The sequence below is a fragment of the Pieris napi genome, chromosome 7, assembly GCF_905475465.1.
Source record: "Pieris napi chromosome 7, ilPieNapi1.2, whole genome shotgun sequence".
Taxonomy (NCBI): domain Eukaryota; kingdom Metazoa; phylum Arthropoda; class Insecta; order Lepidoptera; family Pieridae; genus Pieris; species Pieris napi.
In genome coordinates this window covers 11,150,113-11,167,808 of record NC_062240.1, presented here as the reverse complement: position 1 = coordinate 11,167,808, position 17,696 = coordinate 11,150,113, and the positions used below count along the sequence as shown (strand labels likewise).

The window sequence follows — 17,696 nt, the reverse complement described above, 5'->3', positions numbered from 1 at the left end:
ATTTGAGAACTGGCAGTAAATGTAAATATAGAAGCATTTAATATATATTTCTTTTTTGACGTTCATAAGTGTACACTGTACATTGTGTAACTTATATGAATAAATGATTTTGACTTTTGATATGATGGCTCTTAATGTTACATGGTATTTTTTCTCATGTTAAAAGTTAATGGTTTTTAAGGGTCTATATTAATGAAACTTTAAAGTTCATAATTAGGTTTTGGAAATTGGCCATTATTATTAACTTTACAGTAAGCATATACTTACTGATAAATGTACTTAAACTAAAAAAAAAAAAGTTAATAAAACTGGACCTTACACAAAAAGATATTAATTAATCTATCATTTGTTCGCCTTTAAATATATTTTAATAAATAGGGTTTAAGGGATCCATTTCAGAAGTGTTGTTTGGAGTTCTCACTTTACAAAACGATTACGGGTTTTCCCTTGTGTAATGGATTACAGGACATTCGTTTTATCCTACGAAAATAAATATACATTTAGGGTCTGTTTCACAATGTACGGATAAGTTCTACATAAGTTCAAAATTAGCTATTTATTACTTATTGTTAGGATAAACAATATTGTTGCATAGTATTGTCTTTTATTGAAATATTTAAAGGAAACAATTTTTTAACGGATTGAAGTTATGTATTATAAATTTACAATTATTTTACATAATTTTAAATTTAACCGACGTTTCGCGTGCTTTACAGCGTGCGTGGTCACGGTGACTGAAGACAAAAGGTGTTGAATGTCAAAAAGTATCACAGCTGTAGAAAAAGTTGTATTATCTGTATTTATTTCCCCGGAGTTGGTATCGACTAAAAGATGGAGGGTTTTGGCAGAAAAGGCTCACGGTGTCCTCTATTTTCGCGGATTGTTTATCTTGAAAACACTATTGTTGCGTTTCACGACTGTCAGATAGCGCTATTCGTCACATAAAGTCCATCATAAGTTATGAGTCCGATGAATGTCAAATAGCACAATTTATCTTCCAAATAATTTTTGTGTTGCATAGCTATTTGGTACCTCATCCATACATTGTGAAACAGACCCTTAGTCTTTTAAACCTTGTTCTTCCTAAAATTTGTTTCGACATTTCAATACAAAAAACGTATAAAATTATTAATTATGTTTCATAATTAAGCTCCTTTTCGAGGCGAAGATTATAAAAGTTGTCGAAAGATATTCTGATACTAATTAGCTGGCGATACACAGACACACACATGCACACTTCACTTCCATATTTCAGTAATACTACGCCTTTGTGTCCGAAGAAATGGCTTTGAGTATTATATACTTGATTATATACTTTATGGTAAGAGCAGCGAACAATAATGAGTTAACTATTGACATTGATATGTTCGCCACGAGTGTGGTGACAGCAAGGAAAGCTTTGACACAAAATTATTTCGATCATGATGAATGAAGTACATTTATTCTGTTGTTTCTTTTTTGTTTTACAACCTACATATTTTGAATGTTTACCTTCTTTTTTTATAAAAAAAAACTATATGTGAAGATTTTTAATTGGCCTATTAATGTTATATATATATATACATCTATTTCTGAATTGTGCTGTAAATCTTCTGAATAAATAAATAAATTAATTAAAACTGTGTGACTCGTTCTGTGCAAATTATTTTTCGTGGACACCAAACCACAGAACTGTGGCAATTATTCGTATAAATATAGTGACACGTATTTCGTTAAAAATAAAAAGCCGGGTTTTTCTAACAGCGAATAAAATTGTTTGAAATAAAAAACGAGGCTTATACATTTACTATAGAATATTTTTTTCATCCAAACAAGCAAGTTTATTTGATTGAAGCGAGTTTAGGGATTTCAACGCCTTAATTGATTTGAATCAACGTAGCTGAAAAAGTATGCATAAAAAAATCTTGAATTTTTGATTCTTTAAATTTGATTATTCAATATAGTTGCTTTCGAGAGCGATACGATTCTAGCGGTCATACAGTTTTTTGATACTATTTTTATTGTACGATTTGTCTATATCCTCAAAATGGGCTTCAGTTTCGGCGATTACCTCACCAGTGCAATATTTGTCCTGCTAGTTTTCTCTTAAGGTCTAAGAAATTTAGTTAAGTATTATAACTAACTATTGCATATTGATTTATGTTTTTTTAACCCAATATTATTTTTAATATAGGGACAATTACGGGCCACTGTCTCCTTAATAAACATCTCTTTGTCCTTGGCGCTACAACGAACAGATCCCCGGATCAGTGAGGTCGTAAAGCCTGTGAAGTGCCCAGGAAACTTCTGAGCTTCTGGATGGAGCTTTGAAGGCTCTGGAGGATCTTAGTGGGCAACTGAGACTGAGTACAGAGTACATACTACATACCCTATATTAACAATGCAAAAAGCGTTTCGAAACATAATCACCAGCTTTCCTTATATTCATACGGGACTTCAATCGCTAATCACTCGTTACATACGGATTAATGTTGGTTAAATGTAATAAGAGTCGTCCAATTTCATTTCGTATATCGATCCGAATCAAACCGCTCGAGATTAGATACGCCTACTGTTAAAGCGATTACAATACCAAGATTACCTGATATGTTAATTGAACATAGTTGTAGTTGTGATCTCCGAATGTAATACTTTTATTACATTGCAGTAGATTTTTGCGACCTCTTTAATAATTGTTTTGTTTCACTCAGTGAACATAAAACCATAATTTATGTTTAAGTCATAAAACAACGTGTATGCTTAAAATATACAAGAAAATATCACAAATTTTATACACATATACATCACTTATAGAACATCAAAATTTCAAACTAGCATGGAAAAAATTTAACGCAAATAAAATCTAAATAGAAACTTAAATCTGATTAAGTGATACATAAAATTACGGTAAGTTGGAAGATTGTTGTAAAATATATCATTATTTGCAGTAATGTTAGTAATCAAGTTGTAAAAGCGAGATAGCCTATTCAATGGACCATTAAAAGTAGCAGATAGTGAGCCGTAGGTACGTATAGAAGACTAGTAATACATTAGATACCTGAACTGTTCTTAGGAATCCTATCTCGATTCAAACCGTACAAAACGTTTAATAGTCTTTGAGGTTTTTTCATTCGTACTGGGAGATGCAGCCGGGATCATGTCAAACGTTCGATTTAACCAGAACTCTTTTTTACGAAAATAAATATAATTCTCGTATCCTGGCGTCAATCAGTAGTACGAGCATTGGATTGACGTATTCGCTATGTAATGTTCTTATGATAACGTACCTTTGGGCGGTTATGCACAATACAATATTGTTAATTCAATATTTTACTCCCTTAGCGTTTAATATTTTGTTGATATCTGGGTTAATGCCCTTTGCCACATTGCTAATTCATTAAAATGCGTAAATTATAAATCAAGTTTTACCGTATTAAACGCAGAGCGGTTCGAATCTTTGACGACCAATCTCTGAGCGGCTTGATCCCTTGGTGTTACGTAGAGTTGTTTGGATTAATAACTACAGCTGAGTTTCATCATCAGACGTCGAGGCAGAAAACTAGATTCCACCCGTATCACCTCGACATCAGCCGTTCAACAACTGACCGTTTTTTAAGGCAGTTTTGCCGCGGAATTAGTGGAACCAGTTGCCCAGTGAAGTATTTCCGAACCAATTCGACTTAGGGTCCTTCAAGAAGAGAACGTACCAATTCTTAAAAGGCGACGCATTCGCGAGCCCTCTGGCAATAAGAGTGTCTATCACTTAACGTCAGGTGAGCCTTCTGCTCGTTTGTTGTATAAAAAAAGAGAAAATAAATACCACCAATAATAGGTATTTTCCTCAACAATACAATAGGAGCTATAGTTTATTACAACATTATTTTGTTCCTGAATGCAAGTGAGTTTTTTATAAGGTCTTCACTTAACACTCACAGACAATTTTGTTTCTCAATTTAATATTATATTTTAATATTATTAATCTGAATAAGATTTTTTCGTTTTGCAATTTGATTCCCTCTAGTATGTTTTAATGTCAATATAAATGAGACCTTATCAAAGTAAGATTTTGATTACATGCAAAAGTTAATCTTGATATTCATTTATTCACAATAATAAGATTGGAATAAATATACAGAGATTGCCTTAGATACCTATTTTTGTCGTAAACTTGTAAAAGATCCAATCTTGGATAAATTTCAAATTAGATTCTAAAGTTTTGATGGATTTGTAAGTATTTAATGAGGTTTTAATTGTTTAAGTTAAGAGATATTAATACTTTGTTAAAGTTAAAACATTGAAATAACTAAATTATCATATAACGGGATTCAACTATGGGGTTCGGCGTGTGACTCTAACATAAGTATCATACAGAGGGTTCAAAATTACATCTTGAAACAAATATCCAACTGTCCGTGGTTTATAAAAACATCGGAGATTCATGAGCACCTCAGAATCAGGACTGTCAAAGAGGAGATCAAGACCTGGAGTATGAAATACAAAAAAAGGCTAGATATGCATCCTAATAAGCTTGCCACGCAACTAACCATACCGGACCTAATAAATAGGCTTAAAAGGTGACAAATCCTAAGTCTTGACGGTTGAAAGAGAGGAGCAGTCTCGATGGAGATTTTGCTCTAAACGCCTAACAGCTCTCAACACATCTGCTCATAGTCTAGCTGACTGATTGCAAGATAAAGACTTATATATAAAATAATAATTAAATAGAACCAAATATAACTGCACGGATTCTTCGTCAACTTATTTTTATGACAACAAAATCAAGAAATATATTTTCTAATAAAAACACCGTACAGCCAGCATATTAATGCGAAATACTATGATAATATAAAAGACACGACGAATGTCTGTAATAACTCTAGGGTTTAACCCTAACGCCTTTGTCAGCTGCGGTCCTTATTAAAAAAAGAGTGAGTAGAAATTTATAACCACAGAAGTATTGTATAGGCAAAGACAATTTATGCTTCGTTATATAGTAAAGTAGTACATGTATTATTGAAAAAACTTATTATATTATATACCTAATTAAAGAATACATCAGTGGCGCTACCACCTCTTTAGGTCTGGGCCTCAGATTTGTAAATCTAATAGGCAAGTAGGTGATCAGCCTTCTGTGCCTGATAGGCGCCGTCGACTTTTTGGGTCTAAGACATGTCGGTTTCCTCAAGATGTTTTCCTTCACCGTTCGAGCGAATCTTAAATGCGCACATAGAATATACCTGCTAATACTCTTCCTTTTACCAATTAGTTATAAGCACAACTAGTTCAGATGTGCTGGCGTCTTTATGTCTAGTTAAAGAAATTATGTCCTCTATTTTATTACCGGTGGTATTGCGAAATTCTATTCAGTTAGTTTCAACATTTGTTTTTCCTATTTATTATCAGTATTTACGATGAGGAGCATGATGTAGTTGCAGCTTCACAAAGGTTTAGTAAAAAACTTGGTGATTTAAAAGACTGACGGACAGCTTATTGCCAATTCTTATCATCCGTTCTACGCCCTTGATTGAACTGGCAGTAAATGTAAATTTGGGAGCATACATTTTCATATTAACGCTCATAAGTGTATGTTTAAATAATTATTAGCTAGCAGAATTCCGTTTCGTGAAAGCTGTTTTGTTTTATCACTACGTACTCTAACTGTATCACCAGCAAATACAGCCTACTCAGAATTCATTAAGAAATATTTTCTTACAGATTTTCTCAATATTTTTAAAAGATAATTTTTTAATTTATTTTTGTCCTTGTTGACTTATTTTGACTCCTTGGATCAAGCTTGGTTTACCTGTCAACCAGAAGTGAATTCAATTAAAGGGTTGGAGGACAAGATATAATTAAAAATGTTTTAAGATGAAACCAAGCGTCGATTAGAGAAAACATTTATTGAGTTTTAAAATCGATAATGACGTCAACTTGTCATCGTTTCAATTTATTACGCATTAACACATAAGGTTGAGTTGTTTATATAGTTTGTAATTTACATGTCAAGACGTCATAATATTTATTTTTGTACTGCAATTGTGATCAACTAATGCTGATGGAATGATTATGTACTTTGTTAAATATTTTATTTAAAAATATACAATTCTTTAATTAATTTTACAAAAATATTTAACTAATAAATAACAATGTAATAATTTTTTTGACACTATTACATACTATACACATATACATATACATATAGATATACACATACATATACATATACATATATATATATATACATACACATACATATACATATTAATTAAGTAACTGTCAAAAGAACAATATTTTTTAAACACCTCTACTGTAAGCTTTGTGTTTACATAGAATACCATTCCATAGCTTTTTTTATTTTATAGAGCAGTGGGCGATGTGCAGGTTCATCTGATGTAAAATAATACCGCCGCCCATCGACACTCTAAATGCCAGAGGGCTCCTGAGTGCTTTGCTTTTTTAAGAAGAGTATGTCATTTTGTTTGGCAATCGTTGTTATTAGAGATTAGTTAATTAGCCCGAAACAGTTTCTAAACCAATTTAAGTGGCTAATGTTACCAGAATGAAGGCGGGCAATAAAAGGATTTGTATAAATGACCTGATTCCGAATTCTTCGCAGATGAAGAGGGTAGAAACGTGGAAATAAATAGGCCCTACGTGTTACTTAGACAGCCTTCACTTCATTGTAAGCGTTATTTCATCAGAATTCTTTAAGCGCGAAAGAGTTACATCTAACTGGGTATGATATATAGCCCATTTGACTTTTGGCATCTCTATCTCACCTCTCTTACCTTGATATATTTGTTAGTTGGCTGATTAACTTAAAAAAAATCATTTGTAAGCGCCTCTATGGTACCTAATCAGCACTGTTCAGCAAAAAAATTACTGGCAAAAACTAATATTGGAAGTGTAATATATTTATTTTTTTGTTTGTAAAATTGATGTTCACCATAATTGTCATGTATTATAAAATAAAAAGCTTGTAACATATACTGTAGGAAATGCATTATATATGATGTGGTGTACTACTTCAATAAATAAATAAGAGGAAATGAAGCTTTTTTATGTATGTTTATTGTACCTTCCTTCTGATTTACAATGCAATTCGTTTTGCATAGTTTTACATAAGTGTAAGGTTTTAGGAGAGAAACGAATTTGTTTCATACTATGTAAAGATTGTGACGGTTACAAGACAAGATTTTGAAAGTTAGAAAGAGTTTGTAAAGGTAATTTTATACAGTTGAGGGCTCCGATTAGTTTTCTTATTATATATGTGTGTAATGTGTCTTGTGTGTGCGATAGTTTATGATATTTGTGTGTATATCTTTCTTTGTTCTAGATTTACTTATACAAATAATTATAATAATCAAAAATAAATCAGTGGCGCTACAACCTCTTTAGGTTGGCCTCAGAGTTCTGAACCTGTTTCATGATCATTTTTTAAATCTAATAGGCAAGTAGGTGATCAGCCTCCACTGCCTGACGCGCCGTCGACTTTGTGGGTCTAAGACATGTCGGTTACCTCACGATGTTTTCCTTCACCGTTCGAGCAAATGTTAAATGCTCACATAGAAAGAAATTCCCTTGGTGCACAGCCGGGGATGGAACCTACGACCTCAGGTATGAGAGTGGCACGCTGAAGCCACTAGGCCCATTATAATAATTATTCTTTAATAATATATGTTCTTAAATGGAAGTCTGAGCTCCTACTGAACTAATATGCATTTAAAGAAAAAACTTTTTAGCCGGATTGAAGTTATGTATTATTATAAATTTACAACTATTTAACATAATTTTAAATTATGCTGCAGCTGTGATACTTTTTGACATCCAACATCTTTTGTCTTCAGTCACCGTGACCACGCACGCTGTAAAGCACGCGAAACGTCGGATAAATTTAAAATTATGTTAAATAGTTGTAAATTTATAATAATACATAACTTCAGTCCGGTTAAAAAGTTTTTTCTTTAAATGTGTAAAGGTTATGTAAATCAAAGACAATACTAATATGCATTTATTTATTTTATCGGCTGGCCTTTGAATAACGCTTCCTTCCTATAGTGATAGTCAAATCAAAGCTTTTCACACATATTCTGATGGACACTGGCTAGAAATTGCATGACAATCAAATGTCACGTCCTCCCGTGACAAAGGCCACTTGCGGTTCACATGAGATTGACTTTCTGTAATAATTCAACATTCAAACTGTTATCTCGAATAAAAGTACATTTTCCGTGTCACATATAATTTGAAATTGAACATGAGTTTGACGACTCATTGGTCTAGTGGTTAGTACCCCTGACTGCGAATCCATGGGTCCTGGGTTCGATCCCCGGCTGAGACGAACATCGATGTGATGAGCATTTGGTGTTGTGCTTAGGTCTTGGGTGTTTAAATATGTATTTATATGTCTATCTATCTATAATATGTATGTAAATCCGTTGCCTAGTACCCATAACACAAGTTTCACCAGCTTAGCATGGGACTAGGTCAATTGGTGTGAATTGGCTTAAAAAAAACATATTTATGAGTTCTATAGAGAAGCATTTGACAACATACAATATATCATTGTTTCAACGGATATTTAACCAATTTATATTCAACTCTGTACCAATTAAATGAGGTTGGAAGTTGATGAGTTAAATACCAAGGAATTAAATTTCATACACAAAATCTTAGCAATTACGACTGTACATTATGCACTATTTGGCTATGTGGAATAGTCTAAAAATAATCAAGATGTCATTGGACTTGGCACACAGTGTACCGTGATCTTTGCGTTATAGCGCCCATGACAGTTTCTTAGTGACAATATAATAATAGCTCAATTTTCATTCAAAATATAATACTATTCTTCGTCATGAGTTGGTGGCCCCTCCTATCAAAACTATCCCGTCACGTTCCATATTTAAACCTCTAATTTATTCAACTTGACTATGTCAATGCAGACATAGGTATGTTTAGCCTGCTTAAGTCGTCAGATTTTGTATTTATTTGTATTGGCGGTAAAAGGAATATATTTTTAATTAAATGGATTATTTGTTTAATAGTAAATTCTTGTCTCAGATCTTATCGTAGCGAAATATAGGCTTAAAATCTAAAATGAAAGTAAGAAAAAGGTACCGTAAAGTAGCGTTGTTAGTAGGAACAATTATAATTGGATAGCATTGTGCTTTGTTTAAAGACTTTTGTTCCTATTTAACCTCCCTCCGGACTTTGCATTTCTAAAACGCGAACTGCAGTGATGAAAATTACTTTGAATTTAAATTGCAAAAAATTTTTTCGATGGCAATTTTTTTTTTATTTAACGGCAGTAACAAACAGTCTTCTGACGTCTGAAAATAGTACCGCTCTTGCTCTTACGAGCGATTAAATTCGCATATAGAAAGAAGAGTAAGTCAATTGATACACACGTCGAGTACATTGAGAAGGGTTCGAACCTAAGACAGAGTCATAGACTCAACTGCTTTATTGCAATGCCTTATATATTTAATAAATAAAAGCTTACCAATCAATAAAAGTCAACGCAAGAACACTAAACACTACACACACAACTAAAGGTTAAGCACTGTTCTAAAACACTCACTATTTAAAAGCTTTGTTCGAAAGTTTTGGGACTAAAGTAAATCTCAAAAGGTGTAAATTTTACAAAATCTTATAAACAATGCGAGTAGAAAACTTCAGTCGTTTCTTATGTAAAAATTGATTTTGAAATTTAGGGATCATGGCTAACTAAATACGTATATCATATTAATCAAAGCTCGCACGTTTCGTTCGTTAAGGGCTGAGGGCTCGGGTGGGGTTTAATAAGTTTTGTATGTTCGTTTGGTCGATCGTAGTCCGCGAACGTGTCAGACGCGCAAGCCGTCCGCACCTGTCGGCGTACGACGAAAGACTGGCATTGTATTTCGTGATTTTCCCGCCAACCCTTGCATTTTCCACCTCGCTTTCCCTGGGAACTTTTCAGCCGTGTTCATTTAATGCAATTTTTTACAATTAGCAGTTTATTTCAAGTTGTTTATCCTCGTAGGCTATTTAAGGTGTGTATTTGTGATATATTATCGACAATATGGTAGAATTTTTGCGTACAAATTTAAAAACTTCGACTCTTAAAGGGTCTCATTAAATTAATGTTCTATATAATAAATATCTATTAGTAATCTACGAAGCATAGATTAAAGTTTTTTAATTTCCGTCTGGAGCTAGAGTGAGATTTTAATAATGTTATGAAGCCGATTAACGGTTTTAACGATTTAAGTGACCGTTAATTTTAATAGACTTTGAGCCCTTAAATCTAAAATTAAGTCTGGATGGAATAATTTAACTTTATAAGAAAATAACGAAGAATCACATGCAATGAATTCATTCAATTAACAGACAAACTAAACCACAGCAATAATTTACAAGCAATATAATGTCAAACAACAGAACATACTCTCTGAATATATGATATCATAAAACAACGGAAGTATGTATTAACAAGGACACATTACGTTTTTATAACGATATCATTCAGGTGCTTTTAAATACAGATTCGATTTAATCTCTCAAATGGCTCAATAACACTTCATTTGTTTAGTGTAAGATCAACTCCTTTCTTTTATATATATTTTTATTGTTTAATTACTATTTTATTTATCTAATGAAGAAATACATAGTATGTCTTACTTCGTAGATAGTAGGCCTATGTGAGGCTATCTGCTACTCAGAAAACCGGGTTCATAAGACCTATATATCATAGAATATTTTAGTAATTGCGAGTAAGGAAAGTCACGGTGTCACATCTTTGAATACATAAATAAATTTTTATTTCTAACTTATATTCCTACAAAAACGAAAAATAACACTAGTATCTAGTACACACATTTCAGTCCCAACTCGACTGTGAGTTCCAGGTCACCTGATCATCTCTTACCTAAATCAATGAAGCAAAAAATCTAATCCACGGTCCCGTGGATATTTAAAAAATATATTTTGGAATAACTAGCCATTCTCAGCGTAATTGTCGCAGTGATTATAGATATAATAGTCGCTAGATTCTGTTTGAACCTCGGCTATGCTATGCTACTCAACGATAACGTTTTCGTTTTAAGCTTCAACCGTTACTCGTATTGTAAAATGAAATAAGTTCAAGTTGTCGTTATGGTAAATGCGATTACATTTATCTAATAGAGTATTTTTTATAGTTTATTTTTTGTCGTAAATTGATCTTTCTCTCTTCAGTCTGTTTCAATGCCTCTCTTAGGACAGTGTATAGTTTTGAGGACGATGAGTCTTTCACTTGATGGGTCCATCTGGTTGGTGTACAGCCACGTTATCTTTCACCATCTGTGTTACCAACCACGATCATTTTCTCTTTGTTCTCTTAGTCTCTGCGCATTTTAAGGCCGATATAAGATACAATTCGCTGTCGGCATATTGACAACACAGTCCGTATGCGGAGTTGGAGTAGGATCGATGTAATGGTGCGCTTTGTAGTCCACGGTACTCAACGGCATCAATCCTTTGCGTTTCTCGAGCCAAGATAGTCCACGTTTCAACTCCATAGAGGAATATAGGTAAATTGATCGACGTAAAACAAATAAATAAATTTAATTTTATTGACCGAAGTTGCGTGGTTCAAAGCGTATATACTTGGCATCACTTAATATGAAGACCACGCTAAGATAATCAATACTGAATATATTACGGTACGGACAGTTCAAAGGCGATACAATCCCAGAGATTGCATACCTTGTTATTGAATTACAATGGAACCTGTTTAGTGCTACGCTGTAGCCAAACCGTAGTTTGCTACAAGAGGAAGATCTTGATAGATTTTGTGGTTTTGTTTGTATGATTAGATGTTTGCTTTAGAAATATTAGGCCCTCTCCCAGCTTCACATGGCTGGGCATTTTATTCAATACGAAACCCATTTTTAATCTATATATAGAATCTAATTTTGAGTAATGGTGCTTCGAGGCTTTAGCGTACGTCCCTGAGGTCGTAGGTTCGATCCCCGTTTGTGCACCAATTTACTCTCTATGTGATCTAAGACTCGCTTGCACAGTGAAATCATAAGCCATAAGTCCACAGCGTATGTCAGGCACAGGAGGCTGCCCTACATGCCTATTACAGAAAACAAATGAACGAAACAGATACAGTAATCTTAGGCCGAGACATTAAAAGATTGAACTGGTTTGGTTCTTGTCACTTACTATATCTATATCAATGAAATTTTTACTCAGGGTAAGTGACGTTCACCTAGTTGGTAAACGTGAAAACTCTATCAATAAGAGTATTTACCCGATCCCGCCATTTGCTTTCTTAACACCTCCTCTATAAGTGAGAAACATGAAACCTGTATAAGTGACGGTCATTTTTCACACGTGAACCTCTATAAGTGAGATTAATACTTGCGTATACCTCTATAAGCAATAATTAACTCATATTTAATTCAAACCAAATCCTCTGTCATTGTTTTCTATAGTTTTATAGTCCTCAATATGAGATATAGACGCCTTCTGTAAACTAGAAGCTCCGGTTAGTGAGAAAGCTCAGAAAAAATGAGATCGCGGTCCCTTGAACTCTCACTTACCCAGGTTTGACTGAACATATATTTCCTCTCAATTTAGACTGATAATGAAGAATTTTCAATTTAATTTTATATTAGAACAAGTAAAACCACTACCATTTTATTTCACACAGAAAATCTATATCGTTATTTGTGACCTCGTCTGCATGGTACCAATATAAAACGGTCGTATTTGACTTAATAATGGCAAATTACTGTAACAATAATGAAAGCTGTCTATCATTATTGCACTGTACCGATACGACCATGAAAGTTTTGTCATTTTATATGTCGTTAAGTGATACCGCCGCCCACGGACACTCTCAATGCCAGAGGACTCGATGGTGCGTTGCCAGCCTTTAAAGAATTGGTAGGCTTTTTTCTTGAAGGACCCTAAGTCAAATAGGTTCGGAAATACTTCAGTGGGCAGCTGGTTCTATATAGCGGTGGTGTCAAGTTTTTCAAGTCAAAATTCATTTAACTTTAAATAATTCAATATTCTTTAACACATTTATTAATTTTCATTCTTACAAATATATACAAGGTACAAAACTATTGTCCTGTTAATTACCATCTAGCATCGAGCAGTGTTGGCCTAGTGGCTTAATCGTGCGACCCTCATCCCTAAGGTCGTAGGGTCGATCCCCGGCTGTGCACCAATGGACTTGTGCGCATTTAACATCCGCTCGAACGGTGAAAGAAAACATCGTAAGGACACCGGCTTGCCTTAGACTCAAAAAGTGGATGGCGTATCCACAGCACAAACACACATATTACACACTAATTGTTTCTGTGTGTGTTTCGTTAGTAATAAATGTTATCTGTCTGCCTGTATCAAGCACAGGACGCAGATCACCTACTTACCTATTCGATTGACAAATGATCATGAAACAGATACAGAAATTTGAGGCCCAGACCTAACAAGTTTGTACTGCCACTTCAATTGTATTTGAATATACAATTTACTAAACAGCTTAAATAAAGATGAGTTTATACGATACGCGCGAGTATCTTGTCTAGTAATAAATACTTCAGCCCTGCGTATTTGTGACGCAAAGTGACGCGTATTTGCCTAGACCACGAATTCTATTCCTGTCGACGCGACACTTCAACATTCAAGATCACTGTTCAAAACACCACGCGGAAACTACAATTTAAAATGGCACTTGCCAGCTTTGATCTATTTTGAAGCTATTAAATAATCTTTAAGTATATTGCAGCTGGTTTTTATATACGTAGAATTAAACTATACGCTAGGAAGCTTACGGGTAAACCCATGTGTATATTTCAAATAAAATAACATTTGTTAGTAAAAGGTTTAAATGTAAAGTTTAGTTATAATTTTTTTTTGTAATAAACATCTGTCGATACAAGCTATCCATGGGAGGTCGTATCGGTGTCTGTGGATAGACCTTTGTATGAAAATGACAGTTGACGAAAGCTCGATTTCAACAGTTAATTATTTTTACTGTTTGTTATGTTTAAACATACACATGTATATTTTAATGTTTTTTGTACGGTTTTATTTTCTTTACATTGATTATCAAATATGAGTGAAAACTCGGAAAATAGAACGACAAAGAGCATTTCATCCGTCGCCAAAAATGGATTGTCTTCGTAGGGTTTGGTTATTGGGACGCAGATAGGAGATCGATCGACTGTCACGGTCTGATTTCAGATTGTTTTAATCTGAGATTGTGGATTGATTATTGGGTTCGGGCGTAAGACTGTTAATGAACATTACCTTAGTTTAAGCTATTCACTAGTAATGTAGAAAATTTAGTCAACATAATATTACTTATTAGCCATAATTATTGTATAGGCAAGATTGTAGTAATTCCTGAAAAGTCGCTCTCTTTTTTGTCGGATTTTCGTAGTATATTTTAATAGTATATGTGGTCAACGGGCAGGAACACTCACTCTACTCCAAGGCTCGCAAGTGCGTTGCCGGCCTTAAAAGAATTGGTACGCTGTTTTCTTAACGAAATTAGTCGAATTAGTTTGGAAACCCAATGGGCAGCTGGTTCCACATAGCTGTGGTGCGTGGTAAACATTGCCTTTAAAAACGGCCCTCAACGAAGGGCCGTACGGACGGTCATTTGCGCTTTAAAGAGTTGCAAGCTGGGGCTCGCCCGGAGTACCAACCTCTTTTGGTGTTGATTTCCTGTAAAATTATAATTGTTATGACATTGATAAGCAGAAATAAATTTAATGTATTAAATCGTTTAGTTTTAATGACATTAAATGCCGTCTTTTCCAACTATTGAAACCCGAAAACATTTATGCAAATGAGATTTTAAAAAAAATAAGATTTGAATTTGTTTCGGATATTAAAATGTAATATAAAATATTACATTCATTAAGAGTGTAATTCATTCATAATGGTGAATAGCGGGAATCATAATTAACATAATTAAAAATTAATTAGTCCCGACTTCTTACAAAAATTTATTTGCTTATTTATAAAGTATAAGCTTGTTGGATCTTAAACTTGAGGTCGTGCTTTTTTTTAATTTATTTATCTTACAGAATAATATAATAAAATCATAAGATGTTACAGAAAACCGCTGTGGTTTGATAAATGTAACCATAGCAGTCATGTTTAGGAATGCGACAAATGCATATAAAAGTAGTTTTTATACTTACTTTTTATTTTGGTCAACGTTAGGCTATCTAATAACTGACTGGGTAGTTCATTTATTAGCCGCGGTAGCAAATACCTCAACGTTCTCTCGCCATAGACGTTGTTAGCTCTCGATGTACACAGCCGAATTTGCGTTACCGCTCGGGTTCGTACGTCATGCTCAACTCGTTGTTTTTTCTCGAAATAAAGTGCTCGACTAGACAACATTTATTTAAATTTTTCTGTTATTTGCAGTGTTTAAAATTCCTCTTTCTTCATTTTCATATGAGTCGAGCACATTTCTCGAGACGTGTTTGAGGATTCCCAATTTGAGGTTATATGTTAGGTTGAGGTACGTTGGGTGAGTTCTACCGTAGCTAGTTAAACCGTGATTAATGACTGACTCGAAAAGCGCGTTGTAAAGTGAAAGTCTGGTTTTAAATGACGCTTTTTGAGTATTGTTATTTGTGCCAAAAACTGCCGTTTATCGCAGACGACCCCGTCTGAGCAACATTCTTTTTATACGTGCAATTATAAGATAATTCATTTAAACATAACACAACAAATGATATAAAACATCCTTTGATGCCGAAACTAAAACATCCTTTACCAAGAATCATCTCTTTTACAACCTTCATCAAAGTTAGGTTTTAGTAAACAAAAATTTCGCCTTTCTAAATTCAGGTTTTTCTGTTATTCCTGTATACGGTAATGCTTTTTCATCACACCTATGAGATGCAAAAAATGTATGCTCGAAATGTTGACAAAGAAAAACTCCGTTTCATTACTTTCATTTTATAAATGAAAACTAAGTCGTCCCTTTTATAGCGTTCTCAGTCCCTTTGCGGATTGGGAAAGTTATAAATTGTTATTTCAGAGTAATGTTTATATGTTACTATATTTTATTACATTTTTTATTCAAAAAGGGAGCATTTTGTTAGATGATGCGTTGCCTGCCTTTAAAGGAGGACGCTCTTTTTGTGAATTCTTGGACCTTGGGAAGATCAACACTGGGAGCCGATTACACATTGTTGTTTTTTTTTATAGAACAGGGGGCAAACGGAGGCTCATCTGATGTTAAGTGATAGCGCCGCCCATGGACACTCTCAATGACTTTGTATAAAAGGAACAATTTAGTTCTTTCTTTAAATTTTAAGTATTGATTGTCGTTTGTTTAAGGTTAAACTTCAGTTTTTTTTCTTTTTGTCTATTAATGTACTTATGTTTTCTATTTCATATATATTGTTTATCTATGTAAACTGTTTTGGCTTTTTATACTGTCAAAGTGTTTTGTTTTGTAATATATATTATGTAGCTGTAAGATTACTAATAAATAAACTTATATATTATATTATATATTCGAATAATATCCCTCGTTAATATGTCATCTATCATATTTCGTATCAAGAGTTAATAATGAATAGATTGACATCCCATTCATCATAAATGATTATTTTACGTTACGGTACGGAACATATTAACACGAAAATAGATTTTGCGTGTGATATAAATACTTGTATCTAATTTCATATACTCGAATTATGATTTTTTTTTAAAACATAATTTCTATAACAACACCTTATAATGTTTAATTGAGCAAATCTTAAGGCAATTTCTACCGCGCACTACCACTTCGTGGAACCAGCTGCCCACTGAAGTATTTCCGAACCAATCCGACTTAGGGTCCTTCAAGAAAAGAGCATACCAATTCTCAAAAGGCCGGCAGCGCGCTTGCTAGCCTTCTGGCAGTGCGAGTGTCCATGGGCGGCGGTATCATTTAACCTAGCCTCTTGCCCGTCTGCCTCCTGTAACATAAAAAAATACAGTTCAAATATAAATTTTATGAATTCATATCTTTTGCTAAGAGGAGCACTTTTTCATAGTCAGTTTGGAGACATTTTAGGTTCAATTATTATGTATAAGCTACATGGAAACTATGCATTCGTTTTATAAACTCTTTAAATAAATAGGTTTTTTTGCTATAAAAAAATTGTATACTAGTGGGGAACGCAATATATTGCATAAAATCCTGGTGCAAAGAAGGATGAAGGACGGGTTATGGAGAGTCTGAAAAAATGCCGATATAAAGTTGCCTGGCTATAGTATACAAAATTCGAAAGAAAGTACATATCTATATATATAAAATGAAACCCGTTTTCCGTTGTCACGACATAACATGAAAACGGCTTGACCGATTTGTCTGATTATCTATATATATAAAAATGAAACCCGTTTTCCGTTGTCACGACATAACATGAAAACGGCTTGACCGATTTGTCTGATTATTTTTTATAATATACCTTGAAGTACGAGGATGGTTCTTACGGAGAAAAATTAAAAAAAAATTGAGTGAAAAAGTCTAAAAACAACACTTTTCTATATTCCCATACAAAATATTTGTAATGATACTTAAAAGTCAATTTGAACTTTAATAGCATAGCATAAAGTTCAAGTGTAAGTGGAGGGGTTCCGGGAAGGTAAATTTTTATTTTTTGACATAATGTATTTTGGTAGGGGAGCCCAAGAGGGGATTTCGGGATTTA

At 33.7% G+C, this 17,696-nt stretch overlaps 1 protein-coding gene across 11 annotated transcripts in view; it reads right to left on the bottom strand.

Moving 5' to 3' along the window:
• Window positions 1–9,863, bottom strand: part of LOC125051319 — a 185,084-nt gene extending 175,221 nt beyond the window's left edge. For all 11 annotated transcript variants that reach the window (XM_047651545.1, XM_047651547.1, XM_047651550.1 and 8 more), the window contains exon 1: window positions 9,485–9,863. The gene's annotated coding sequence lies outside the window, so the exon portion shown is untranslated. The remainder of the gene's footprint in view (window positions 1–9,484) is intronic.
• Between the last annotated feature and the right edge of the window lie 7,833 nt (window positions 9,864–17,696).